The following is a 21,081-nucleotide window of genomic DNA, read 5'->3' on the forward strand; positions in this document are numbered from 1 at the left end:
TTCTAGCCCTGGGAATATTTAGCTGTTGTCAGTAGAGTGTGTTCATCCTGGTGGGGTTTTTAATGAGGACTTTTTAGAGAAAAAAACCAAAAAAAACCCAAACCACCCCTACTATTGTGTATGATTTACGGTGTCAGAGGAGCTAATTAAAAATAATAGGGAGGAAACTGCCCAGAAGAATATAACTGGAATTGAATCCAAATGGAAATCTGTTTTGGCCTCTCTTGTACTTTCTCCTGAATTTTGGAGCTCTTATTTGAGCATTATGGAATGAAATTGATTTTATAATATACCTAAAGTAGAACAAAGAATCCAAAGTCACCTGAATGTAGGGTGAATATGGAACTTTTGTGGCTTTTGTATCTGCATCATTGCAACTTTCTTAATGTGTTTTTATAACTCTTTAAATACTTTTTAAAAACTGCATACTTAAAGAATACAGTTTTACAGTAGTTTATGTATTTTATAAGAACAGTTTAGATGTTACCTTAGGAAAACTTTCTATTCCTATCTCATTAGCACTAGCTGCTCCTGACTTTCCTTGTTGCAATTTCTGTATAATTTCATTGTTTGTTTTCATTGTAAACCTCTTGTGTTCCTCCACATAAAGAGCAAACAAGTGCCTTGTGGGCTGGAAAGATGACAAAGTTCTACCCTCTTTACTTATATTTCTGAGAATCTATTTTAGATGTTTTATGAAGAGAGAAAACTAAATTTAACAATGCCAGTAAAACAAACTGAGAAGCTCCTAGGCACGTAGACAGTGTGCCACAGGTTATAAATATCTGCCTAAGACTTATTTCAGAAGAGGGAACAGTGTGAACTCCTTTGGAGTTAAGCAAGAAAATTCTTGTGGCCAGTGGTAATTGATCCAGCTGGCATTTGGATTAGCTCTAGATGAGAAACTTGCATTCAAGGTTTTTATTGTCATTATGCAACTGTCCAAGTGTTTATGCCACATCCCCATGGAAAACAAAAGATGATATATGTGCAATTCGGTTCTGGTGTTTTTGCTGCTACAATGAATGCACGTGCTGGCTTAAAATGAGAAAAAACCATCAAATGGTCAGGGCTTAAAACTATTACTAACCAGATATAACATATTTTTATCAGTAACTAATTTTATCAGGATTTATCAGTCTAGCACAGGGCGATAGAGGGTTTTACAGTCTGTGTGTAGGGCAATCCCCCAAAAGGGGAAGGTGTGCAGTTGAGCCCAGCTTGGGGCATGGCTGGGCTGGGCACACAGAGGGCAGGAACCCCCTGGAGCCTGCAGGAGATGCCATGGGTGAGCTGTTAGAAACCCCAGGGCAGTGTGTGCACACCAGAATTCTTACTCCAGTCATTTAAGGGCTTTTGGAAATAAGTATCATAGACCAGCCCACTTCCATGAGTCTTTGAAGAGCCTGGAAAACCACTGCAGGTTCTGTGTCTGAGCAGTTGGCTCTGAGGAACTTGCAGGTTTTCTGCTGAGCTCTTGGGTGGGGCACTGTGGGTGAGGCTGCTGTGCATGCCCACTGAGCTGGATCAATTTTAGTGGCAGCATTAGGAAATTGCTCCCTTTGACTTGGTTGTGGACAGCTCCAGGGGAACCCTCTCCTGTGCTGGAAGATGAAGGAGAGGTTCAATTCCTAGCCTGTCACGAGATGGCTCTTCATCAAGTGGTGCTGTACAGAACAGGATCAATTATCTGCTCTAACCCTCTTTCACACCGGTGGGTGACTATCTTGTGGCAGTCACAACTGTTACACTTCTTTCCCCAAATATGTAGAAACATGAGGTTAAACGCTGTCTTGAAATAGTTTTTCAGAACTGTGTATGAGCTGGTATATAAAAACTGCCTTTTTTTTTTTTAATAGTTCTAAAGTCTCCAGCCGTGTGTTCAGAATGCAAATTAATCAAGGGTCCTGTGGATAAAATATTGTATGATCATGTAATTAAAACCATTCATATATACAGTGGGGCCAAATTGAAGTTGCATGGGCAGTTCTAATTCTGGCAAGTCTTAATTTTGGAGTGCTTGGCTTAGCAATAAAATGCTGTTTTATTGTAGTTCTTGGATGTAATTGAAAATATACTGGGAGATGAACAAGTGAAGTAGGAAACAACACTGAAGATAATTACAAGCAGATCTTCATTTCAAGCAGAGAAGTTAATCTTCCTTTGGACTCTTGGGTCTGTTTTAACAGGGTAATTAGCCATGGACCCTGTGGCTTTTGAGTCCCAGGCCCAGCTCAAACCTCTGTGTCCTAATAAATGAGGACACACAGCTCTGTGACTGGGAGGAGCTGTCAGAGGCACATGTATTATGCATGTTTGGGCCATAGGGAGAGCAGTGGGAGTGAGCTGGACTCTGCTGGCTTCAGCAAGGACATGCATCCAACTGGTTTCAGTGAAGCAAAGAACCACTGAAGCAATTTAATTTATGTGCATGGATGAATTATTTTAGCCCTCTTTCTTGTCCTTTACATTGTCTTTTGTAAAAGTATACAGCTATGACTGAATTCAGCCTGGCAGAGCTGTAAACAAAATTATTTTAATTTCTGCTCTAACTTTTTCCATGCTTTGTTTTTGGGTTCTCATATTCAGCTTGTTTCCTTTAGTTAGATAGGCACTGCCAGAGGTAAGTCACACCTGAACATCCTTTGGTATGAATCTGGTGCAAATGAATTTTTCTATCTCCCTCTTGTTCAAAAGCAGCTCCTGTCTTCTAGATCAGGCCCTTGATGCTTTTTCCTTTGCCTGTTCAGCCTCAAAGGCTCTTCCAGTAGGGTTTCCTTCAGAAGACGTTTGGGAGGAGATGGGCTCTGACCACCATTGCTGCTGTAGGGAGTTCATGGATTTGCAGTGGGAGGGAAGAGTCCTTGTCTCTGACTATAGCTTGGTGGTGCATCTCAGATGATCAAATCTGGCCCTTTTAAAGCCAAATAGGCCTGAGACTGGGGGGAGATTTGGGTGTAGTGCTCCTCAGCTGAATTGCATGATTAGTGGGCTTGATAGCTGCAGCCTGTGCTGATAAGCCCAGCCAGATCATTCTGAAAAATCTATCAACCCCAGAGTCATGGCTTTGTTTTATTCCCCCTTTTTCTTTTCAATAATACTTACAATAGGAATGAGTAAAGAGGGGGGAAAAAAGAAGGTAAGGATTATTTGTGACATGTATTTCTCCCAGACAACTGGAAAGGAAGGCTTTGGCTGAGCCAGAAAGATAAACAGTGAATACAAATTCTGAAAGTTGAAAGGGCAACCTAAGAGGGTAGAAAAACCAAACATTACTCTTGGCTTCCTATGAATGTTAACATTTTTCTCAGGTTTACACAGTAATCAGTATTTAACACTGGCTGATCCTTATTTTAAAACTATTGACATGAGCAAGCAATGTGGGGCTTACCATTAATGTCAGTGGGAACAGGCTCAAACAGCCATCCCTGCTCCAGCTTTGCACTGCTGCTTGGAGGGGGGAAGAAGTCAATGTTAAAAGCCTCCCAATGGGGCTATTGAAGTGAAAACCAAAAGAGCTGCTAGTTCTGTGGGAAGATTATTCCCTGTGGCAAAATGTGTGTGTTGAATAATCTACAATCCAGCCTTATTCTGCTTCCAGTTTTCTAACACACTTGCAGAGAACTCGCTGAGCCTTAGCACTTTCCCTTTTCCACTTCGTTTTGAGGGATGCTGCTCTCAGTCCTACAGCTAAAACAATGTGGTATCAAAAGGTGATCAGCAGAAACACAGAAGCCAGTGCATCATCTGTCCCTCCCTCCCTCTGTCTCTCTCTGGGGAATTTCTCACCCTTCTGTGTCTCAGACATGTGAAATGTTCTGTTCTGTAGGTAGCAAACTCCAGCAGATCCTTTTCCTGAGGAAGCTCTGTTGCACAGCTGTGTGCTCTCTCTTTAAGGCTGCAAGAATGCCAGCTAATAGACACAGTTTGCAGCTAAAGAAATGTTAAGCTGCTTGGCTTTTCTTGTCTGTGTGCTATAAATGGAGGAGGAAGGATTAAAACTTTACACAGTCTGGAGGTAGCTAAACCTACTAAATATTGTATGACTGTCTTTGCCATCAATAATTCAAAGAACTTGAGTCCAAAATGACAAAAAATCTCCCTTGGACAGCTGTAGCTGCAGGCACAACATTAAGGTTTTGTGCCAATTGTGGACTTGGTGCTTTGTTGGCTGTAAAGGTTGAAGAACACCTGATGTCCCTGCAGTCGTTAAAAGGAGAGAGAAGGGTGAAGCAGAATATTGCTGCAGAAAAGGCAAAGTATACTGTGGCATTTGCTACAATTGTACTGATAGATGTGAGGGTGCTGAATATCTGCTGCAGCACAAAGAATGCTCCCCTGAAATGCTGGATTAATTCAGGAATGTACTGAGCCCAATTATATCCCCTTTGTGCAGTGAGATCACCTGCTCCCTGCTCTCCTTTAATCACTGGGCTGGGTGCAGGGACAGGAAGGTGGGACAGGGATGATAGGCAGGATGCAGGTACTGGTCCATGTGCACACAGTGCCAGCAGGGGGATGAAAGGAGGCAGAGCTGTGGGGTTATTGCAGCCCTGCAGGGCTGGCTCAGGGTGTGCACAGTGATTTTGGGCTCTGCTCTGCCCTCCTCCCCAGCCTTTGCTGGGGGATGCAATGTTATAACACTGTTATATGGAATGTTATAACATATGTAACTGTCCCAGCTCCTGTGCACCTCAGCCTTGATGGCAGGGGTCTGCTGCATGTATTGTCAGGGATGCCCCACTTGATTGTCTAGTCCATTTTACTGACTAAAACTACAGCTGAGAGCTTGAAAAAACACCAGGGGGAATGGAATGAATTCTAGGAAGAGGAAGAAATTGCTAACTAGCTAGGAAACGTGGTGTTTTTCTCTTAAGAGCCTGATCAGGCTTCAGTCCTCTTTGGCTCAAAGATTATTTAACTGAGAACTAATGCCATGTTCTGAAACTTGGTTATTGACAGATGCAAATTTAATTTCCATCTGGAATGGGTTCATGAGTTGGCCCTAAAAAATCCTGAGGTGATAAATCCAAGAATATTTTCCTTTTAATTCCCTCTATTTCTAGAATTTCAAATGAACTTTGTGCCTAAAAGAGGAGCATATTGAGTTCACAGCCCTAGTCTTCATCATCAGAAATTGTTCTTGCAATATTTCTGGCTAAAGTGAGCAGACCATGAAAGCCTCTTCTCATGAAATTTTCAGCCCAATTTCATGTTACTGCAAAGCCTAGAGCAAAAATTTTTCTTTTCTAAAGTTCTTGTCTGAACTCATTGATAAAAGTTTGGGGTTTTTTTACTGACTACTAACTTGCAAACCTCCAATGTATATGTGAGCAATTCCATCAAATTTAAATATCAATGAAATTACTCAAGTGAATAACTTGAAAAGATCACTCCCTTTAAAGTGTGTAGATAAAATTCTGATCATTTCACAGAGCTCTGTTTGAACTCAATGACACTCCTGAGAGCAGAGAATGAAATCTTGGTTGAACATGATTGACATTTTGATGCCATGTATTGTCTGACTTCCTCCAGCAGCCTCATAAAAAACCCATAGAAGTAATGGGATCAGCTCTTGAGTGAGTGGAGCAAGTTCTCTCTCCACTTCAGGGTGAGAGTGGGTTCAAATTGTTCTCCTTTGAGGTCCTGGACTGAGCGCTGTGAAGTCCCTTGGGCTTTAAGAAGGAATTGCTTTGTAAATCACAGAACACCCTGAGCTGGAAGGGGAGCCATGAGGATCTTAGAGTCCAACACCCAAACAATCCCAGCCTGTCCCTCAGAGCTTTGTCCAAATTCCCCCCTGAGCTCTGCCAGGCTGGTGCTGTGACCACTGCCTGGGGGAAGAAGGTTTTGTTTTTCCTGCTCTGCAGCCTGGCCCAGCTCCATCCTTCCCTGGGGTCCTGTCAGGGGGAGCAGAGGTTGGAGCTGCAGCCCCAGGAGAGGGCTGACCTCAGTCTGCTCCAGGCTGGACAGACCAAGTGTCCTCAGCTGCTCCTTGTGGCGCTTCCCCCCAAGGGAAGGATTTTGCCAGGATATTATCCAACACACCCTGAAGCCAGGGACTGACTTTGGAACAGACCCTTGAAGGTTTCTATGTTAGATTGAAAAGTAATATGTTTAAAACTCAAATTGTCAAAACTTCCTCTTTAATATTCTTTAGATTAAGGCCTCTACTCCTGTTGGCACATTGCTGGCTTTTAAGTAAATCTGTGTTATGTGAGTAGCTGATGCAAAGAGCTGGTTTAATATGAAGCATTTTCCTCTAAGCAACATGGCTAAGGATATAAGCAGTATATTTCCTTTAATGTAGCTGCATTATATATTTCACTTACATTTTAATATAATTATAGGTACAAATTGCTCACATTTGGTTTTATGAAGCCCTGAAAAGTTATGTCTTATGAGACAACATGTAATTCCTTCTGCAAAAATTGCAGAATTATGCATTGAAGCTAAGTACATTGAATAATGGTAATTTACAATTGAATTCCCATGGATTTACATATTACAATCACATTAATGCTAAAGGAATCTGCAATATTGTCAAATAGGTTAATAATGGCTACTGTCAGCACTGAGAATACCAATGGAATTAATAATGTTTAACCACTTACCTTAAATGTATGCAAAATTATGCAGCTACCTTTTAATTACAAAGTGGCAAAAACGTCATGGAAAGTAAAGGCTGGAAAGTGGATAAAATGTGTGTTAATGAAGGGTTACCAAACACAACTCTGGGCTTTCCTAGGGAGTTCTGTTCATATCTGAAAGCTACTGAAAATTTAACTCACTTGAAACTGTAGAATTTTTCCTTCTTTCCAATGTATTTCTTTTCATTTAGAGTTGCAGTTCTGCTGTCTGCTCCACTCATCTTTCTCGTGCCTTTCTTGCAACACACAGTGCCAAGTCCCTTTCCACCACTTCTTTGCTGTTAAAACCATGAAGTCCAGTAAGAGACTCCCAGTGACTTTGAACTGGTGCATAAATAACCCATCTTTCTTCATTCCAATCTTTCTCAAAAGAGTTTGTCCACGGGAAGCTTTTGAGATAAGCAACCAAAAAATAGATGTTGAGAAATTGGTGCTCTTTGGAGATTGAGCCTTAAATGTGGGCACAATCTGGACACAATGCCCTTTGTGCACTGAGGTGTCAGACAGGAACTCCCTGTGCTTTGGAGCTCTCTGTGCAGGCTCCTTTCAGGAATTCACAGAAATAGACTTTTCTCCTGTGGACTGGGATGAGGCTACAGAATCCTTCAAGCAGAGGTGGTGGAGCCCCAGTTCCACAGCTGAACAGGGTTTATCCAGCTGGTGCATGGACCTGATCAGCCTTGAGCCCATCTCAGAGGGCAATGAGGATTTCTCCTTTGGGAGCAGTGTCCAGACAGAGTCTGAGCAAGGATCAGGGGCTCTCACACCAGGGAAACAAAAACTGATGTGCAAATCTGCAGGTGTGTGCAGGCTCCTGTTAGCTCTGATGCAGTGCTGGCACTCAGCCCCCTGTGCCTGAGTGCTCATGTGTGTGCCAGTGGGCAGATGTGAAAAACTGGGCTGTATAAACTATTTTATGAGTTGGGGTGGAAAGCCTTACTCAGGTCTCCTCTAAGAATAAAATGCAAATACATTCAGGAGAGCATGGAAGAGGGAAATAAATGGCACTCCAAATGAGTGAGGCCTGTTATTTGTACAGGCATTAATATTTAACTGTCCTTTTTCACAGGCTATAACCACTCAAATTTGTAAGATGTCAAAGTTTTCTGCTTCGGATGAAACATAGATTTGATCCTGGCAGACTTTGAAAGGTGCTCAGGTTTTATTTTCTCAGTCACAATACATCCACAGTTTATGTGAGATGTGTTTAAAGCTGCAAAGCATCCAGCCCTGGGCCTTGGCTCTGCATTCATCCTCTTTGATTAGCTGGGGAAAACAACCTCCTGCAAAAGATGGGGAGCTTTTGGTGTGCTTTTGTTTTACCCTCCTGCTCAGTATGAGTCAATGGTATGTGGGGAGTATCTATTAATGCTTCAGTCAGAGCAGGAACTGATTTTTGTTAATTGTTTCAGCCTTTTTGAAGTGGATGACCACATCCATAAAAAAGGGTGTTGAACAAAACATTGAGAATTTCTCCCCGGTTTTAAAAGACATGGGGAAAGGATGAAATAGGAAACATTTGTTTCTTCCTCTGTCATTTGGAGTGAATGATTGCTGTCATACAAAAAGGGGATATAGAGAATGCCTTACTGCCAAAAGCTGGCCTTAAAAAAATAAGGCAAAATTAGGATTTTGTGTAAAAGAATTAATCCATGACACTACCTGGTCTCTGTGTAAGCAAATGGCTAATAAGCCACTTCCAGAAAACAGTCAGTTTGCTTTCTTTAGCAGAAAAATAAAAACATACTTAAGCTTGGATTAAGGACAACCTTTTGGCGAGCAGGAACAGTATAAGGAAAAACATTCTAGTCAATTTGCACATTTTATGTGGATCTGTCTAGAAGGTGGCTGTTACAGGAAGATAAGGATTCTAATTTTGTAATTGAGTGCACTCTGAAAAGACAATTAAGAGCTAACGTGATAAGTAATTGTAAATTATAACAGCAGAAGAAACCTGATTCACAGTTCTCTGTGGAAACTGTATTTGTGTATTCGAATGATGCATCTGTACTTTTATTTTCCCTGCATGTACATTTGATTTAATAAAGCTAGAAAAAGATTTCTCTATGGTTTGGTTTTAAAAAACAGGAATTAAAAAAATGCAGATGCATCTCACTCAGCCTCATGCTAATCTCAGAGCAGAGCTGGAACTGTGCTAGGTAGGATTTGGCAGCTCTGCCACTTATGAAGAATTATATGGGTATGGTGCCTGCTATCCATAATCTTATGGGTTTTACGGGATTTTGATCTATGTCTCTTTGTCTGGGATAAATGCCCGAGTCAGTGGAGAGCAGGAGAAGTTTTAGTGCCTTTGTTCTGGCAGGAGAGCCACGCTGGGTGTGTCTGTGTAAATCCTTCTGGTGCAGCTGCAGGAGCAGCTCCAGCACCGTGGGGCTGAGGCTGCAGGCTAGAGGGAGGGTGATTCTCTGATGATGGTGCTGCCTCTTTGCCTGGCACAAATGTGCAGCTCTGGGCTTTTGCCTTCAGTCAGCTTTCCACATGCTGCTGCTTCTATTTCCGATCGTTAAAGTAGTGACAATAATTTTATTTCAGCAGGGAAGTGCTGTGGTTTTTAGGGACCTGAGTACTCCATGCCCATGGGCAAGGTGTCCCAGCTGCTCTAAGCCTGCTCTCCTCTCTCTGGGTCTGCTCTGGCACCCTGCAGAGGCTTCTGCTCTAAAAGGGTGTTGGTAACACCTACCTCATTACACTTGCTGCTCCAGGCAGATTCAAAACCTTCCAGGACCCTCTGTCAAGCACAGGTGGAGCAGGCATTGTTTGAGAGAAATGTCTGTGAGATATTTTCTGCACTCAGGATATTTTAGCTTGTTTTGTTTTTAATTTTAATTCTGCTCGATTCCATAAATGAACTACTTGAGCATCTTCTCCCAAGGGTTTTAGCATAAAGTAGTAAAATGTTCTCAGGGAGCTGAAAGTTTATTATTAAAAACAGCAAGGGCTCTGCTTTCTCACCCTCTTAAGCCCTGTCATGGGGCTGCTCAAAGATCCTGTGCTCAATACCTGACTAAGGAATGACCTGGGAATGTTTGGGTGGGAGTGGGGAGGCAGTGTGACACCCAGCTGAGCCAGATCTGTGCTGCCCCATCACTCCTGCAGCTGCAGAGCCCCTGCCCCATCACTCCTGCAGCTGCAGAGCCCCTGCCCCATCACTCCTGCAGAGCCCCTGCCCCATCGCTCCTGCAGAGCCCCTGCCCCATCACTCCTGGAGCTGCAGAGCCCCTGCCCCATCACTCCTGGAGCTGCAGAGCCCCTGCCCCATCACTCCTGCAGCTGCAGAGCCCCTGCCCCATCACTCCTGCAGCTGCAGAGCCCCTGCCCCATCACTCCTGGAGCTGCAGAGCCCCTGCCCCATCACTCCTGCAGAGCCCCTGCCCCATCGCTCCTGCAGCTGCAGAGCCCCTGCCCATCCAGGGAGGCTCTGCTGCTCCTGCACACAGAGGGGTTTAAAGGCAGCCCCCATGGTGGTAACCCTGCTGGGCACACTTTGAACTCTTTCCTGCTAAAGTAGCCGCATGCCAGTTCTTAAAGCATTTTTCCACCTTCTTAGGGCTCTTTTTCTAGGGATAATTCCTGGATCTTTGTTTATGGTGCTGTTAAACTCATTTAAGGGAAATTCAGCTTTTAAAAGGGATAGTTCAATGCTTTATTATGCTGATTTAATCAGTTCAATGTGGGTCCATTTTGAAATCATATCATTATTCAGGACTTTTTAAAATTTTCTTGGAATTTATTCTAACAGAAGTGTTGATCTGATTTTCATGAAGTAAAGCTCTTGGATTTTTTTCAAGTTTAGAATAACAAATATTTTGAATTCTTGGTCTACGAGGACATTTTTGAAAACTTTTACCCTGTTTCCCACATGTTGCTGTAACTGCAGTTGGAGTTTTTGTATGCAACCACCAAATCTCTAAAAGTAGCTCATTATAAGCAGTTTGTTGAATTATCTTTTATTTTATCCTTATGATAAAAATAGTTCTCTAAGAATCTGGTGGCAGCCATAATTATTAAATTAATGAAAGTGTAACTTTTTCTCTTGTCTTTGTAAATGTCATGGCCTTTTTCAGGGCACATTAATAAAAATACTTTTTGAAGTGTCTGATTTATGAAACTGTCAAAAGAATTCATAAATTTACTGAAAGGGAAAAAACCAAGTAAACAAAATTAAATACTTGCATCAATGACCTGTTGTTATGTTTAGGAAAGGACCCATAAGAAATTATGCTTGACTTTTGAAAAGAAACAAAGAGTAAAATTGCTCTGGAGTTCTCACATTTGCAGCCAAGTTAAAGTCTGAAAGTCATTTTAGAACCCAAAACCATTCTTGGGTAGGGAAGAGGGAAACCATGATCAGTTTATCACTGCTGAAATCAGCCTAGTGCTTAAATCAGTCAAACCTGTCACATTACTACTCTCAATTTCTCCAGTCTATAGACTCAGATCAGCTTCAGATACAGCAGTGCCAATTTAGCAGGTACTAAACCTACAATAATTCTGTGTATCAGCACTTTTTTCACTTGATAATAAAACTTCCACACCAGTGGAAGCTGCTGGTACATGGAGACTTTAGTGCCACCATAAAAACAACATTATAGGAAAACTGCCTTAAGGTGAGAATGGATGAGGAGTTTCAAAGTTGTTTTACAGTACCTCTAAACAGAGCCAGGATGGGATTCTGAACAGAATCCCAAATGTTATCCTTCTCTGGAGTTTTGTTGATATAGTGTGAAGGACCATGGTGTGATTTAGTTGAGAATGTGCTGCTGTGTTGCAATTTGCCTCATAAAGTCAAACTTTCTGGGTATTGCATATAGTTCTCAGTTCAAAGCTCACTAAACTGGTGTTTACTGGCAGTAACTGTCCTCTTACCAGGCAGTGGTCTCCAAGCTTGCATGATTTGTTCTCATGTCTTTGGGGTCTCTTCTGGTGAATATTCACTGCAGGGAAAATAAAGTAAAGCAAGAGTGCAGAGCTGCTTTTGCTAAAATGAATTAAAACTTCCAGGCAGACTTGGCTACAAAAAATTGATACTTAGGAAGGCTTCAGAAATCCCAAAGTGATTTACCAAGCTGGGGACTGTTAACCTGATTTTGGTTATTTCTTGAGCTGACCTCAGAATATTTCAAAGGTGACTAGCTTATATTATTATGTGGTCTGGTAGTCTTGCTTCTGTAACTATTGATAGACTCTATCCATACAGACAAGAATTCACTGGGAACATTTATACAGGCTTTGCAACCTGTCCTGTGTGTCTGGAAAGGAATAAATACATAAATTCCAAATGTGCAGTTAGCAGGATAGATATATGCAAAGCAGATAAAAAGCCATTGTCATCTTTCAAAGAGCAGTGATATTAAACAACATAAATGCTGTGCTGCTCTGAAAATCAGGTTTTAGTTTAGATTATTAAAATTGGAGTCTACTTTATTTCTGTACAAATGCTGAGATTTTTCTGTTGAATGTCACTGATTCCATCAAATATAAATCCTGACCTCCAACAACATCCAATCAGGCACTAAGTGGGGATGTGTTAACATATATGAATCCATAGCAGCATTAAGGTTTTGCATGTCCCCTTTAAAAACTAGGGACAGATTTGTGCCTGTTAAATGATTCCTATTGAGTTAGTTTAATGAAAATTACATGAGTCTTTTGGTGACTGTTACTGAGTATCAAAGCACAAGTCAGTGAGGCTCTTCTGTAGCTGAAGTCAGAATAAAAGAGGTTGCAAGGGTGCTGTTCATAAATACGTGCAGTAATGTTAATCAGAAGAATTTTTAAATATATATCAGTCTCATTTGACCTAGACAGACAGAATAAATCCCAACAAACTCCAAATCTATCGAAATGTTGTTTATGAATATTATCCAAGTTCCTGCTGATGAGGAAATTGCCATGTGTACCTAAGAGCTGGGCCATTGCTTTTCACCAACACTGCTTCATGAAACTCATCAAGGAGCACTTCACTATTAAAACCTGTGTTGATTCTAGAGTGATTTAATTACATTCAATTAAATATCTCTTGCTTAAAAAGAAAAAAATTCATTCATGAAAAGAATTGCAAATCTCATCTAAAAATGATGCTGAATCCAATTCCTCTGGGACATTCAGTTCATTCAGAGGAGCTACCTGGGGTGCAGGCATATTGTTTATTAAACAATAATAGCTCTATTAGTTCTTTTTCAAGCAGGTAAAAGCCTTCTGGCAGTTTTACAATGCTGAAATTCCTGTCACGTTTAGAACCTCTCACAGGAAACTAAAATGTCAGTATGAAATTAGGCATTAAAATTTAAAGGGTTTGTCAAGATAGTGCAAATTCAGATTCTTGTGAAAATATATATATTATCACACATGCATTCACATAAATATATATATTCCAAAGGAATGCCTAAATTCTCTTGTGAAGAGATATGATTATGAATGTATACGCAGATAATAAGAAAATCATGATTGGGAGTTCATTGATTCCCATATTTTTTTTATACTCCAATTCCTAAACCTGGCTGCCTAATTACTATGAAACTTCTATTCTTTTTTACAAAAATAATTGCTGGAAACTTAGACTAAGGATTTGAAGCAGCACAAATTACCTTGAGTCTTTGATGTAGTGTTTGTTTGGAGCTGGTGCTCACTAGAGGGATGTGATGCTCTGGGTAAGGCACAGATGAATTCCCCTCTGCAGAGCAGCTACCAGCTGCCTCTCTTACAACTTTAAAAAACAATCACTCACTGCCAAGCCAAGAAAACTCATTAGTATGTTCATTACCCAAACCAGGAGCTAATAAAGAAGGGGGTGGACTTCTGGCTATATAAAATTTAAACCCACTGCCACCCTCCCCTTGAAAAAAAATATCCCAAACCCAAAAACCAGGACCATCCAAAGAAAAACAACCAACCAACAACAAACAACCCAGAACCCAGACAAACCTTCTTCCCTTAGAATTCAAAGGGGTTTTTGTTTCTAATAGATTTAATTAAAAAGTTTCTCTGTGTGTTTAACAGGTTCTATCAATCTCCCACCTAATAATTAGCTGTGCCTCAGACAGGACACTGTTTCTCACTGCTCACTGCTCTTGGTGCCACTGCAGCTGAAAGAAAAAACCCATTTCACCCAACCAGGAGTCACCTCTGGTTTTCAACCTTGTGGGGCTCCTCTGCTCCTCTCCTCTGTCATTTGTCACCAGATCAAACACCAGGCTACTGCTGAGAGGGTGGCATTGGGACTGCTGAGCTGGGTGTGAGGGTGTGGCGCTTTGTCCTGGCTAAAAATATTAATTTGTGTATGTGTCATGATCCTGCTGTAAGAATAGAAAGTATAGGTGATAAAAAATCCTTGCCAGTTTGAAAGCTGCTTATTAAAATCAGTAATAGACATTTTGGATGGCTCTTTGGAAATTAATCTCTTATACCTGTCTTTTGTTTTGTACTTTAAATTTCACTTGGAAAAAACATCTCTGGATTTTAGTGGATGTCTTTAAAGAGAAGTTTATTAAACTAGCTACATTTCCTTTCAAATGACCTACTAATCTTTTTTAAAAAAATCAACAGTACATGTTAAGACACTGGATTTGCTAATTTTGTAGTTGAATATGCTTTTGCTTTGATACACAGGTAAGCTCTTGATGCTGTAGGCCTCTATTTTATACCTGAAAACATGAATCCCATGAATATAACCCCTTATCCTAATTGTGATTCCCTTAAAAAGGGAATTATGAGCCCAGTCATTGCTGCTCTTGATTTATCTAAGCACAATGCTCATCCTCAGAGTTGAAATATCTTTAAAGGAGGGAAAAAGAAGCGGTAACGATTTTTTTTCTGTTTATTTCTTTTTAATGAAGCAAAAGAACCAAAATTTCTCTAGAAACTGTCATGAAAATACTCTGTTGGGCATGGTGAGTGTTGTAGGTAAGAGTTAAATGATGAGATTTGAGCTGGTGGCACTTTATGGCCTGGGTAGGGCTTGGCAGCAGGGTGTGACAGGAAAGCTCTCCAGCCTCTTACATTTTAGGCCACACAGATAAAGTTTCATGGAAAAATATTTTCAGTGCTGTGTGAATTTCAGTGCTGTGTGATTCCTGTGACCGCTCTCAGAGTTTCTGTGTAACTTGGCTTGAGCTGTTGTTTGCCATGTTGTTCTGCTCACACCGAGCAAGGAGGAGACACCAAGGGTCAGAATGAGACTGGGAGGTGGCAGCCGTGTCCCAGGGCCACCTTGTCACTCACAACAAAATGAACACGTGGATATTCTCAGGCAAATGTTTTTTTCTGAGCAATCTCTTGGGTGATGGAGGCCAGACTGTGTCACTGAAAGTATGTCTGGGTATGGAATGGATGAAACTGGTTGTGTTGGAGAAGAAAGAAAAAATCACTTCTAGAGGTGCCAACAATATGACAGGATTTTCCCAAAATTTTCCCATACAGTGACTCTATTTGGAGCCTGAATTTTCAGTCCAGAGTAAAAAGCAGAGGGAAGTGGAAGAGGAGCAGTGTTCTAGGTGACAACTGGTTATTCCCTGCTAACAACAGGTTTATGTTAACATATTTTAGTTTAATAGGGTTTTTAAATGCCAGCCAATTACTCCTTGGTATTATTAGTGTTTTAGCACTCCAAACATAAATTAGGGTATATTAAAATTTGAATCTCTTGCATGGCTATGCAGGTTATTTGTTCAGGGTTTCACAAGCATCAATTTGGTTCACACATCTAATTATAATCATCATATCAAGAGTGTATGGAATGTTCCAGCACATGAATCTCTAATATTGTGTAATTCCTTATAAAAATGAGGCAGCCCATATGGGTGAACAGATGAAATGCTGATAAACGCTGTGAAATAGAGCAGATGCATGAGTTATACCAAAGGTTCCTCACTCCTAATATTTACTCTCCATGAGGAGAGAGAACTAATTTACTGCACCCATCTTAAATGCTCTGCCCTAAATATAGCAATGGCTTTACAAACCAGAATTACCCAAGCTATTTCTATAGATGGTGATACTGTTTGAAGGGTTTTTTTTGTGGGTGATGGTGTAATGGTTAGAACAATCATGAAGGGACTGTTGGATTGCCATCCTGGTGAATATCATCTAAATAATGGAGCAGAATGTTACTTGGACAGTGCTCTCTGTAATGACTTTGTTTCTATTGTTCAGAATAATTAATGTAAATTGAACAATTTTGTAAAATGTCTATTGCAGCTGGAGAAAACCAGTTGCTTATTACAGCCTAAGCATATGCATTTTGGTGTTTATGAATGACTTTATTCATCTGTAATGAGTTGCTTAAGGCAAATATAGTGGATGGGTACATAGTCTCTCTTGGCTTGTGTGTAAAGAAGAAAAGGTTCTGGTGTTTGAAGTGTTTGTAAAACTTAGGTTTTGCATGATTTGGTTTTGTAATAAGGCCCAGTACCTTGCAAGATGATACATAATTTTGAGATTTTTGGTGACAGCAGCATCATGATGTAGGAGCAGCTGTTGCTCCCTCTTCCCTGGCCCCTGAGCTCGCTGGGCTTTGGGCTCTGGCACCCTGAGTGAATATTTCTGTTCACTTCCAGTTGCTGCCTCTGCAGCCAGGGCCGAGATGCACTTGAGGGCAAAGCAGAGCTGCATCTTTTATTCTTTGCTACAGAGAGAAAAGGCTTAATTAGTGAAGCCCAGTGCCTTTGTTTGGACCTCAGTTGTCACACACCTGTGTCCATAGAAAATTGCATATTGTTTTAAGGCTAGATTAAGCTTCCATATATTTCCTTTTCACAACAATACTGAAATGTCTTATGGTTTGACACAGGCAGGTGTTCATACTAAAGGTAACAGAGATGGAATCTGTGGCTAATTCTGCTCTTTTAGAGTCAGAGGAAACTCAGGCTGCCTTCCAGCAGCCAGACACAGACTTCTTAATGCAATAATCTGATTGACTGAATTTGATATTGTTCATGAAGGCTTCTTTGCCACAAAATTGGAAAGGGTGTTTTGGGATGTAGATATTAGAAGTGTCTCACAGCACACCCAGATAGTGTTTCTATAAGCATTAGAGTCAGCAAGATTTATTTCCAAGATACAGCTTATTGGAGAAAGCCAGCCTATTAAATGTCTGTTACCAGTGATGGCATTCTGGAAATGGAATTGGTTTTGCTCAGCAAAGAAATGAAACCTAGATTGTTATATACAGGCTACTATAGGCACTGATTTCTTAGCATAAAGACTGCTTGGTTGCTCAGGATTTATTACTGTTTAGTTAAAATATGTTGAGTGAAAAGGTTGATCTGTCCAAATGATTTGCAAGGGAAAGAGATGAAAGTATGTTTTATCAAAGTTAATGAAAAGCAATGGGGAGATAACTTGTGAATAATTTATTCATGAAACTTCATTTTTGTTCATAAATTTCTTGCAAACAGGTGGCAATAGTCTGATGCATTTGAATTTCTTTTTATAACTTATTTGACGAAATCTTCATCAGGGGCTCACTGCTAAGCTGGAATTTTGTATAATTTGAGCAATGTTGATTGGCTCACCTGAGTCACTGCAGATCCTGCTCCCCAGTGAGAGACATGAAATTCTTGGTGCAGAGCTCTCCATTCAAGCCCTGCCTCATTCCCTGTGGTATTTCCCCAATTCACTGCATGGAGATGATGCTTTCATCCGGGGGCCAGCTGGGGATCAGCAGAGCAGAAGTAATTAAACTTGATGTGCAGAAGAGGGAATGTCTTTATTTCCAGTCTTTCCAGCTTTCTCTCAAGGTGGAGGTCGGTGAGAGGCACCAGGGCTGGGGTAGGGAAGCACCAAGGACCCCATCCTCAGCTCAGGAGAGATGGGGAGAGGGCCATGGAAAGGGTAGTGCCCCATAAATGTGTCAAACTGCAGGGTCCCAATGCCTTGCAAACCACCCCCATGTGCCAATGCTGCTCCCAGGGCACAGGCATCAGCTTCCCATGGTGTGGATCACGGAGGGGTCGGAAATGTGCAGGTTTTTCCTCTCACTCTGGATAGCAGGGTGGCTCCCAGAGCTGGGCTGGGGGAGGCAGCTCTCAATACCTCCTTCCCACCCCATTCTGAAGGCAGTGGGACCTGGGAAGTTCTGCCCCACACAGGATGGAGGGCTGTAGACAAACCACTGGCAACACTTGGACTGTTTTTTAATGAACATTTCCTGATGCTCACTGGTTTTCTGCTTAATTTGCGCCCTGCAAAATAAAACCATAATCTGGCACATCTTTCCTGGGAGCCTTGCTGCTCCTTGTGCCAGGCAGTGCAGGGGGGGAGGACAGCAAAGTGCCTTTTCTGACCTGCTCAGGTGTGACAGCACCCTGCTCCATCACTGTGCCTGGCAGCCTCTGGGTCCTGGCAGTGTTATCCATGTGCTGGAATGTGGCCTTAAATGCTTTGGAGGATCAATGACACCAATTCTTTCATTAAGGAAAAAAAAAGAGCAGATGATGTCAGAATACTCCTTCAATTGGTTTGGTCCTAGCTTTTCCCCCCCTCTAGTAATGTGTGCACAATCGTTTACATAGAGCACACTCTGTCATACCAGGTTGTTTACAGCTACTTCCATATAATATTTAATAATAACTCTGTCAATATTGCTGGAGAGAGGTATGTTTTGCTTTCCTGGAGACATTTAGGAAGTGTTCAGGAGTAAGTAATATTTCCATAATCTAAATTCATGCTCTACCCAAGAGGGCCATGTCTCAGGTACACAGAATTATGTCTCACAAAATATGTTTATTGCTATAAAGATGTTGCTATATCTTTTTTTATAGTTCAGTTTTTAAGCTAAGTAATGATGTATAGCTGCTTACACCAACATAATAACAATTCTTTCACATTCTTCATTCTTACAATCTTTTCCTCTCCCCTTTAAAGGTACTCATTGAGGGCTCTGTTAAATGAATTCTCAGTGACATATTGGTAACAGTTTCTCTTTTAAAACAAACAAAATCAAACCAAGAAAAAACCCCAACACTCTAGTTACTGTAACTGTTGCCAAAAGAGATGAGACAGCATAAAACAAAAGCCACCCCTGAAAGGATTTTTCTTTTAAAATTCACATCTTAAGAAAACAATACTGACATAGGAAGAAATGGTTTGGACCTCAAAATAAAATAAGAATTAATTTCTACAAGAAACATCACCTTTGAAATGGGACTACAGTAGAGATTGCTCAGTAATATTTCACTTTTTATTTCAGTGTCAAATGTAAAACTTTGAAACCAGGTCTTCAGCTATCATAAAAGGGAACAGCCAGTACTCGACTTGTGCTTGGATAGCAGTTCTGGATCATCCTGAGTGAAAAAACTGCCAAGGTTCAGAAATCACATGGGAAAAATCTTTCCCTTTTAAGCAAGGAAAGAAAACTGAGTGGTAAAAAGAAAAGGACTATCTATACTAAAAAAACAAAAAAGCACCTTCCTTGTCTGACAGTCCGTATCTTTCTCACCAGTTGGGCTAAACCAGTTTTGAGATTATTTTTTTCCCCCTTGGTGAAATCAGTGGCAATGGCACCTACCAAGCCCCCTTGGTCATGGTGCCCTAAGGGTTTGGTGACTTTTTGATGCAATTGGGATCTTAGGAGGTGTTTGTGTGAATTTCCCTGTGTGTCTCAGCAGGAGAGTATGGCTGGTTGGGGATAGCTGAATTGATATGCATATTTCTACCTTCAGTACCATTTCCTCCTGAAGATTTATTCAGCATAAATATTATCTCAACTCTGCTGCAGCTGTTGTGCGGCTCTGTGCTGGTGGTGAGAAGGCAGATCCAAGCTGAGGTACCCAACCATAGCCATCCCAAGGTATAATTCACATTTTTGTGGCTTATTTTCACACAAGGGTTGAATCTGGATTTGGAAGAGCTGGTGCTGCAGTGTGGTGCTCCTGTGTGCACTGGAGCTTGGGTACTAAAGCCCAAAATAAAACCACAATTTCCTCAGCACCAGTGCAGCTGCTGGTGCCTTCTCACCCTGAAATCCCTACCAGAGGTGATTTCTCCTTCTTGCAGTGCTGCTGCTGACCTGATGGTCCTTCAGGTGTCCCAAAGTGGCGCCCAGGAGAGGAGTCCCCAGCAGCTGGCACTCTCAGAGCAGGGTGTGTGACAGCAGCATGAATCTCACTCCTGAGGCAGCTCCTGGAAATGGAAGAGCTTTAACTGACAGTGTTTTCAGTAGCACAGGCCCCAGGGAGTTTCAGACAAAGGAAATATTCCACGAGACTTTAGGAAACAGAGTCCTATTCAATTAGTCGTATTTTCACTTGGTTTTCATTTCTTGAGATTTGCATAAATTGCTTGACACAGGCTTGGTTTAGTTTTGAGGATTGTTGGATGATTTCTTTTGTTTAAAGAATGTTAGAAATGCTGTTTGAAATGGTAACTGCTGAGTTTCAGAGGGGCTGGGGACTGCCTGGAAGTCAGACAGAGCTGGGAACTCAGACCCTCAGGCAAACTCTTAGTTCTTATGTCCATCATTAAAATTGACCTGTAAATAGCTTAAGGGCACACAGAAGGCAAATTTTCCCCCCTTATTTGCACGAATATCCACATATAATTCAGGAGAGTGATACACAGAGTGAAAAGGAGAAGCCAGGTATCACAGGATACTAAAGTCCTTTAGAGGGAACAGAAGTGAGGGGTGATGATGCTGCTATCAAACCACAGTGCTCTGATATAGGTGCAGAGGACCTAGAATATTGCATCACCATCCATTCATTTTGCAATTTAGTGGTTTTGACAAAACCACCAGTTTAATCCTTTTAAAAATTACATTTTTTTGGCTTTCAGATGCTTGGTGTCTGTATTTAAAGAGTATCATCTGTAACATAGAGCCATCATGCTTTTCTGTTTTGTGTTCTCATTGTCAGAAGCAGAAAGTTTTGAGGTTGACAATACTTAGTGTAGGCATGAGGAACAGGAATGGTTCTGGGACAGCTGTGCTGGCACTGAGCACAACTAGGGAACACCTTGTTGGCCAAGGTAATGCTCCTTTGCTGTTGGGTTTACTTAAAGGGGCTTTCTGGACAGACAGGATGAGTAAAGAAGAGGAATGCTTGAGATGGAAAGTGCTTGTTGGAGAACAAAGAGAGGCCTCAAGTTCCCAGACTGATCTCCTCTTGGATTCATCCCACTTGTTTGGTTAAGGAGGAGGAAACCCTGAGCAGTCACAGATGTGAAAGGGGTCAATCCCTCTCCTGTGGGAGGTAGTTAAGAGGATTTTCTTGCCCAACACAAGGGAGCCCTGGAGGGAGATGTCCTAGATGTGCACACACTTCCTTGGGTTGTGTGGAAAATTAAGGCTGCCTTGGCTATCCCCAGGAGACAGCTATCTCCCAGTCAGAGACATATGTTAACACTGTCTATTTTGATATTGTTTTTCTGTTATGTTTTGTTCCTACTGGGAGAATAAACTATTTTGAGTAAGAGC

Source organism: Molothrus aeneus, chromosome 16, assembly GCF_037042795.1.
Source record: "Molothrus aeneus isolate 106 chromosome 16, BPBGC_Maene_1.0, whole genome shotgun sequence".
Classification (NCBI taxonomy): Eukaryota; Metazoa; Chordata; class Aves; order Passeriformes; family Icteridae; genus Molothrus; species Molothrus aeneus.